Here is an 8020-nt window from a genome sequence, read left to right as displayed (position 1 = left end):
TTCTCATAAAACTCATCCCTAGAAGGGAGGGTAATGTCATGGACATATATATATAAGCCAATAATTACTTATATAAATAGATAGAAGTAAGTAGAAGTAAATAAAAGTAAGTTAATTCTATAATATCTTTTATATAAGCTTCCTAGAAGCTTCATAGATGCTACTCTATAATTGAATTTTTGGGTTAGAAAAGTGATCAATAAGTTGGCCATGTGCCACACATGTTGTTAGCTTGAAGACCAAGCTAATTATGTGGCCTACACATAGAAAAACTTGCCTGCTAAGTCAAGGCATGTGTCCTACAAAGTCAACATATATTAGAGGTCCTATAGAACATTGTCACGTAGCCCTTAGTTAGATAGTATATATAGAGATAAGAGTGAAGCCCTCTTCACTCTTGTCAACTCCTTTCTTGCTTCTAGTCTAGTTTCAAGAGTCTCAAGTTTTCTTGTCTTTTGACAATAAGCCATTCCAATTTCTTTTTAATATACGTACTTTCTTATTTTTATTTTATTGTTTTTTCTTTGACACGGATTTCATTGGTTTATGCATCATCTTTTAGTTCATGTCCTTGACACTCTAATGCCAATAAAGTACAAGCAGTCTATTTCAAGTATCAAAGACCCTTTTAATCTACCACAACATAAAACCTCATCACTAAATAGGAGAAATCAGAGGAGAAAAAATTTGAAAAAAACTAAATAGAATGGAATACAGAAGTCAAAATTGATCAAACTAGAATAGATCTAAACAAAACTAAACAAGAAGCTGCAAAACCAAACTTTACTAAGAGAGAAGGTTCAAAGCCATATTTGGCTTGATGCTCCAAAAAGATCTTGGTAAGTCCTATTTATACTTTATTCTATTACCTTCGACTTTCTAGAATATTCTTAGGTGGTGGATCCCACTTAGATAATCACTTCAAACTTCTTCTAGAAGATTCTATGATAGACTCGACCTAAATAACTGTCCTAATTTTTTTTTTGAATGTTCTATGGTGGATCCTATCTGGTCTACTAATCTAACTCTAATCCTAAAAACTTCCATGGTTTTAACTATCTATCCCTATTTAAATATCTTACCTATACCTTGTTACAGATTCTTTTTCATTGGCATTGAATAGTATGTCACTAATAACTATATGCACAATATCTCGATTGATTGTAAACATAAATGTCTTTTCAATGTTGAAATGAGTTGCAAGGATATTTTTGAAAATCACCTAATCGAGGAAGTGCTTCTTTGAGGCATTAAGAATGGTGTTGTATTCTATCCATGTCATAGTATATTACAAATTCATGTACACCATGATGTTGTTAACACAAAAATAAATTATAATTTTTTTTACATTCACCATATGCTTCTACTTATGCCTTATGAGATCAACATCTATGTGGTCAAGCTTCTCACATAACAAGCAACATGCTAAGACAACTTGATCTCTGTTTTCATCTTATAGGTTTAACATGAGGCCAAACTTTGTCCTTATAAAAGAATTTTTATGAGGTTTGTAGCTCCTTCACTATTATGAATTCAATATGTATGTCACAATGTGACAATTGTGACTATAGATTGCATCATGAGGCACCTCTCCAATTGTATGTAGGAATATCATTGAAATCTTATTTTAAGACATTTTCTAAATCTTATTATAAGAAAATTAGGATTTTTTACCAAAAAATCCTAATTTAAAGTAGCATGTCAATAAACCATCCATAAATACATTGACTTGATAAAAATTTTATTTAATTTTTTACAAAAAAATATAAAATATTTAAATATTTTATATTAAGTTTTAAATTTTTTTATAATATGACATCAAAAAAAACTCAAAAGTAGGTTTATTCACCATAAAATGCTTCAAAATTGATTCTCATTCTTTTGTAGTTCTTTAAAAAAAATATAGATTTTTAAATCATAATTATTATTATAATAATTATATTAGAAATGATAAAAAAATCTATATCAATTATTCAAAATTAAATTTTTTAAAAAGAAATTATTTTATATAAATTTGATATTTATATGTATATATATATATATATATATATATATAGAGAGAGAGAGAGAGAGAGAGAGAGAGAGAGATAGATATATATAAGCATATTAAATAGATCCAATTTTTTACTAAATTTATCCATCCATCCTAATCATCATGAAAAAAAAATAATGATTTTTAGATTCATTTTTCCAATATTGAATCTTGTCACGGACTCAGAATACAGACTTGATATCTACCAAGAAGTTCAAGAAGAACTGGAAAGAACTAGATTAATCAAATGAATACAAGAACAACACCAGAGAGGTGAGCTAGAAATCCAAGAGATGTGTTGTCGAGACTGAAGAACTCTTCAGCCTCGATCCCAATATATAATCCTATTTAAGAAGCTTCTCAAGCAACTTCTACCAACTAGGAAGCTTCTAGAAGGTTCCAGAGACTTGCTTCTAGAAGGTTCTAGAAACTTATCTGTAGAAGGTTCTAAGGACTATGTCCCTAACATCTTCTACCAACTAAGAAGCTTCTAAAAGGTTCCAGAGACTTGCTTCTAGAAGATTCTAGAAGCTTGTCTCTGGAAGGTTCTAGAAACTTGTCTCTAGAAGGTTTTAAGGACTATGTCCTTAACATGACCCCATCTTTTAGCTTCGAGGTCTCTGAGAAGCAATGTTGTTGTCAATCAGTACCAACGCAAGAAAATGAAGATTTGTCGCATAACGTCTGCTATGAACTCCAACTGTTGTTCATGAGGTAAGTGGTTCATCGGCCCTTGAAGCCAACGGTAGTGGCCCACTCCTTCAACTTCTGACCAAGCATGAACTTCCATGTCTTCATTGTGAAATTATCCTGCAAATATGCCTTCTGGTTGACCATCGTAAGCAGGCTCGGACTCAAATACAATCACTAGTGATCGGTTACTTGGTATCCTCCGTCGTCGTCGTGGTGCAGGTGGTTCTTCATCTCGGGGTCGCCTTCGTGAACTAGTTGGTTGAGATAATCTGACTAGCATAGTATCTATCTCTTGGCTATCCATATCAGAAGACCAAACTATGGCTACTGAAAAAATTCTATTTTATCTTGGAGAAAATAACTACATCAACTATGAATTTTGGTGGCGCTCTCCCCCTTTCTTATATTCTTGGGTGAGCAAGCTTCAGAAAGAAGCTATTGTCGAACCGGCTTAGGTTTATAAAGATGTTGTTGATGAAACTCTTGTATCTTTTGTGGCGCATTGGTGTAATTTTCAGCTGGCTCCCATGTTCGCTCATTAATGTCGTAGCCACACCAATGAACAAGATACTCCAACTTGCCCCACCTTCGTCGAGAATCTAGCACCTTTTCAACCTCGTATTCCTCGTGGTTCTCAATCTCAATACTAGGTGGCGGACATTGCACTCTTCCAGGAAAAGATGACTCTCGATAAGGCTCCAACAAAGAAACATGAAAGACTAGATGTACCTTCATAGAAGCCGGTAATTCCAGACGGTACGCCACTGGATTGCTTTGCTTTTGGATGATAAATGGTCCCAATTTTCAATAGTCCAACTTATCACATAGTCGCTTGGTCTTGATATTCTGTCAAAGAAGCCATGCTTTATCTCCAATTTTGAAAGTACGTGCTTGATTCCGAAATCTATCTGCAAATGCCTTGTAGGATTCTTGAGCGGATTGTAATTGAAGCTTCAACGTATTTTGAAGCTCTGATAGTTGTTTCGCAAATCCTACAGCTGCTAGATTGTTATTTATTGATGGACTCAATAAATCAAGCTTTGGATGATACCCATAGTTAGAAAAGAATGGTGTGCATTGAGTCGACGCATGGAGGGTGTTGTTATATGTAAACTCGACTAGCGGCAGATATGTGGTCCAATCGTCTTGCTGATAGTTGATACTGCATCGTAAGTATTGTTCCAAGACTTGGTTCACCTGTTCTGTTTGACCGTCAGTTTGAGGATGAAAAGCCGAAGAAAGCTTGATATCCACCTTCAGTATCTCAAAGAGAGATCTCTAAAAATTTGATACGAATTGGGTTCCTCGATCTGATACGATATCATCTGGTAGTCCATGATATCGATACACATTATCGAGAAAGAGCCTTGCTGTAACTTCACTGGATGATGTCTTCTTGCAAGGGACAAATTGTGCCATTTTTGTAAGCCGATCTATCACGACAAAGATGTTGTCAAATGAGTTCGATGATGGCAAGTCCGTGATGAAGTCCATGGAAATTAAAGACCATGGTCGACGTGGAATCGGCAATGGCTGTAGGAGTTCATAAGGCCGATGCTGAGGATTCTTGGATCTTGAACAGATGTCGCAGGAGAGGAAAAAATCTTTCACATCCTTTCACATTTGGGGCCACCAAAAATCTCGAGAAATAAGCTCCAAGGTCTTGTTGAATCCAAAATGTCCCGCAGCTGGAAAATCGTGGCGAGATTGAAGAACTCTGAGTCGTGCTGGTCCTTTTGGGATATATAACCGCTCTTCAAAGTATAAAAGATCTCCCTCCACCTTGAACTTGTCGTCATTGGCACGCTGCTTAATATCAATGGCTACTAAATTTTTAATGGTTACGGCACGTACCTGATTCAGAAAGTCAGCATCAATTGGCATAATAGTAGCGCAAAGCTGAAATTGCTCTGGCTTCAACAATGTCGTACATTGTTGATCAAACGCTGCTTCTTCAGCCTTTGGTACAAGATACGATCTCCTCGATAAGGCATCAAATAGTCCTTGCTGCTTTCGAGGTCAATAAGTCATAATAAAATTGAACCTAAATAGCAACATACTCCATCGAGCTTGACGTCGATTTAGAACTCGAGCCGACATGAAATACTCCAAATTCTATTGATCTGTGTATACGGTCACTGGATGTGCAGCTCCTTCAAAAAAGTGACGCCATTTTTGGAAAGAATCCACTATAGCAAGAAGTTCCTTATCGTGGATCTCATAATTGATTTCAGCAACAGAGAACTTTCGAGAATAGAATGCAATCGGATCGAGCTTCTTGTCTTCTTCCATTTGTGAAAGTACAACTCCCAAAGTAAAATCCGAAGCATCAGTTTCTAAATAGAAGGCCTTTGTAAAGTCTGGATGTATCAAGATTGGAGCCGTAGTAAATGCGGTCTTCAGGTTTTGAAACGCCTTCTCTGCTAGAGGTCCTCATTCTAGCTTATCCTTGCATGTCAACCAAGTAAGAGGAGCAGCAACTTGAGAATAATTCTTGATAAAGATCCGATAGAAGTTGGCAAAACCAAGAAAGCATTGTATATCTCTAACTGTCTTCAGAACCTCCTAAGACACGATTGCTTCCACCTTCTTGGGGTCCATCTTCAAGCCTTCCGTAGTCGCAACAAACCACAGAAATTCCATCTCTATTTGATGAAATAAACACTTCTCTAACTTGGCATATAGTCCTCGCTCGCGTAGTTTCTCCAATACCAAACGAACGTGTTTTTCATACACTTCCTTATTTTTGGAGAATATCAAAATATCATCCAAATAGATGACAACAAAATCGTCAAGGTACTCTCGGAAAATGTCATTCATCATATATTAAAAGACCGCTGGAGCATTGGTAAGACCAAAAGGCATGACATTATATTCAAAATGGCCATACCTTGTACGGAACGTTGTCTTCCACTCATCTCCTTCCTTGATTCGTACGAGGTTGTAAGCTCCCCTTAGATCAATTTTTGTAAAGATCCTTGCACATCCAAGTTGTTCTAAGAGACCAGAAATCAAGGGTAATGGGTAACGATTCTTCTTTGTTACCTTGTTGAGGCCTCGATAGTCCACGCACATCCGCAACGAGCCATCTTTCTTCTTCACAAATAAGATGGGTGCTCCAGTTGACGATTTTGAATGACGGATGAAGTTCTTGGCTAGATTCTCATCGATGTACTTCCGCAACTCCGCCAACTCCATCTGCGATAGATTGTAGATTGGGCCAAAAGGCGGTTGTGCTCCTTCCTGTAAGTCTATGGCGCAATCATATGGTCTGTGTTTCGGTAGCATGTCGGCATTTTTCTTTTGAAACACGTCTTTAAAATCCTTATATTGATCCGGTATACTTACTGTCGAGATCTTCTCTCCGGTAGTTGGAGCCGCATAAATGACAAATGGTGTACCTCCCTTGGACAATCTTATAAATGCTCTTGCTCTAATAAATAAGGATTTCTCTATTCGGGGTTTTCTACTAGGCTTGCTCTTGCGTGGTTTTGTGGGAAAGGTCATCTTCTGCAACTTCCAATCTATGGATGGGTTATGCTTTTCCAACCAGGAAAGATCAAGAATAACAGGATTTGATGGAGTTCTAATAATATTGAAAATAATATGACTACTATGGTCCTTAAACGTCACTTCTATAGGTTTTGATTCATGGGTGACACTACCAGACAATAAAGGTCGTCCATCTATGACCTCAACGTGAACAGATTTGGATTTTTGTACTAAAGGGATCTTATGACACTTTGTAAATTCTCCATCTAAAAAACAAGCAGATGCTCCTCAATCTAATAATGCTAAGGTTCTCAGTTTCTGAGGGCCAATAAGCAAAGAGATTGTAAAACAAAGGGCAGGTTGAGCGGAAAGAAAGGAACCTGGTTGTTATTGCAATATTTCACTGTCCAGCCGCACGGTTCCTATTGTGGCTGGGCATCCTCGTTTTCCTGAATAAATGCACCCCTAGTCTTGATATTATGTCGATTTTGCTTCTTGGGGCAGTTTCCAACTTTGTGGCCTTCTTCACCGCAATACAAGCATAGACCTTCCTCCATACACCGCTTTTTTTCTTCTAGAGTAAGAGATTTGACACGTACCGCATCAATTTGTATGTCTTCTACCTCTGAATGTGAATTCACGCTGCTTGCCGACATAGTTGGGGTGTGGCGAACCGTATGTTGTCTTGAACGTTGGTCTTGGTGACGTTGGAATAGGCGGTTATCGCACTTCACAGCTTGGTTAATAGCTTTGTTGAGCGTTTGCGGATCAGGAAGACTTAATAGCAAATCCTTCACATCGTCCCTTAAACCCCAATAGAATTGACTCATCAACGCTTCTTCGTCCCAATTGATGTCGCATGCTAATTGCCTGAAGTTCGATGCATAGACTGATGTAGAACGCATCCTTTGTCGTAGTGACCGGATCTTTGTTGTAGCCCATCGAACCTTGTCGTGTTCACCAAATGATTCCACAAATGCCTCCAAAAAGGTTTCAAAGTTGTTTAATATGGACGATCGTTTCTCAAACAAAGGAGCAAACCATGATAGAGCTTGTCTTGTAAGTAAGGTTCCAACAAGCCCAACACGTGACTCCTCCGTTGGATAGCGTTCGGGCTATAAAACTGTTATCAACCTGATTTGGTTGACGAATCCTCGAAACTTGGAACGTGTACCATCGAACTTGTCCGGAAGGCTAACTCGGGGTTTCTTATGTTGTAGAACCAGCGGTGCTTGTCGAACCTGAGGCAAAGTTGCTTCTCCAAGTATAGAAGTTTGAGGCTGGTGCAACCTAGATTGTGCCATCCCAGATGCTCCATCATTATGAAGCCTTGCCACGACTCCTTCAATCTCTGCAGTTCTTTGCGATAACGTAGCGAGGGCATTCATGATAGCATCTAACTTGGACTCTGAACTTTCCGTCATACTAATGTCTTGGCCCCCGACCATTCTAAGAGAACGACAGAAATGACTCTACAAGAAGACAATATTGGTTTAGAGGTGGGTACTCCGCAACCTCTAAAATGCCTTAAGAGCTTCAAGAAAAGGGGTAATCCACTCTTTCCAAGAAGAATAAGACTCCAATATTGTAACAAAAGAAGTATCAGTTTAGAGGAGGGTAATCCGCAACCTCTAAAGTGCTAGTACACTTCCAAGCAGAGGAGTAATCCACACTCTAACAAAGAAGAAACTAGCTCTGATATCTGAGGTGAGTGAAGTCTCGACAAACTGTCACGGACACAGAATACAGACTTGATATCTACCAAGAAGTTCAAGAAGAACTGGCAAGAACTAGATTAATCAG

This window comes from Physcomitrium patens, chromosome 19 (genome assembly GCF_059467195.1).
Source record: "Physcomitrium patens ecotype Gransden chromosome 19, ASM5946719v1, whole genome shotgun sequence".
NCBI classification, from domain to species: domain Eukaryota; kingdom Viridiplantae; phylum Streptophyta; class Bryopsida; order Funariales; family Funariaceae; genus Physcomitrium; species Physcomitrium patens.
The sequence above is the reverse complement of the archived record's forward strand: the minus strand, read 5'-3'. Positions refer to the sequence as shown.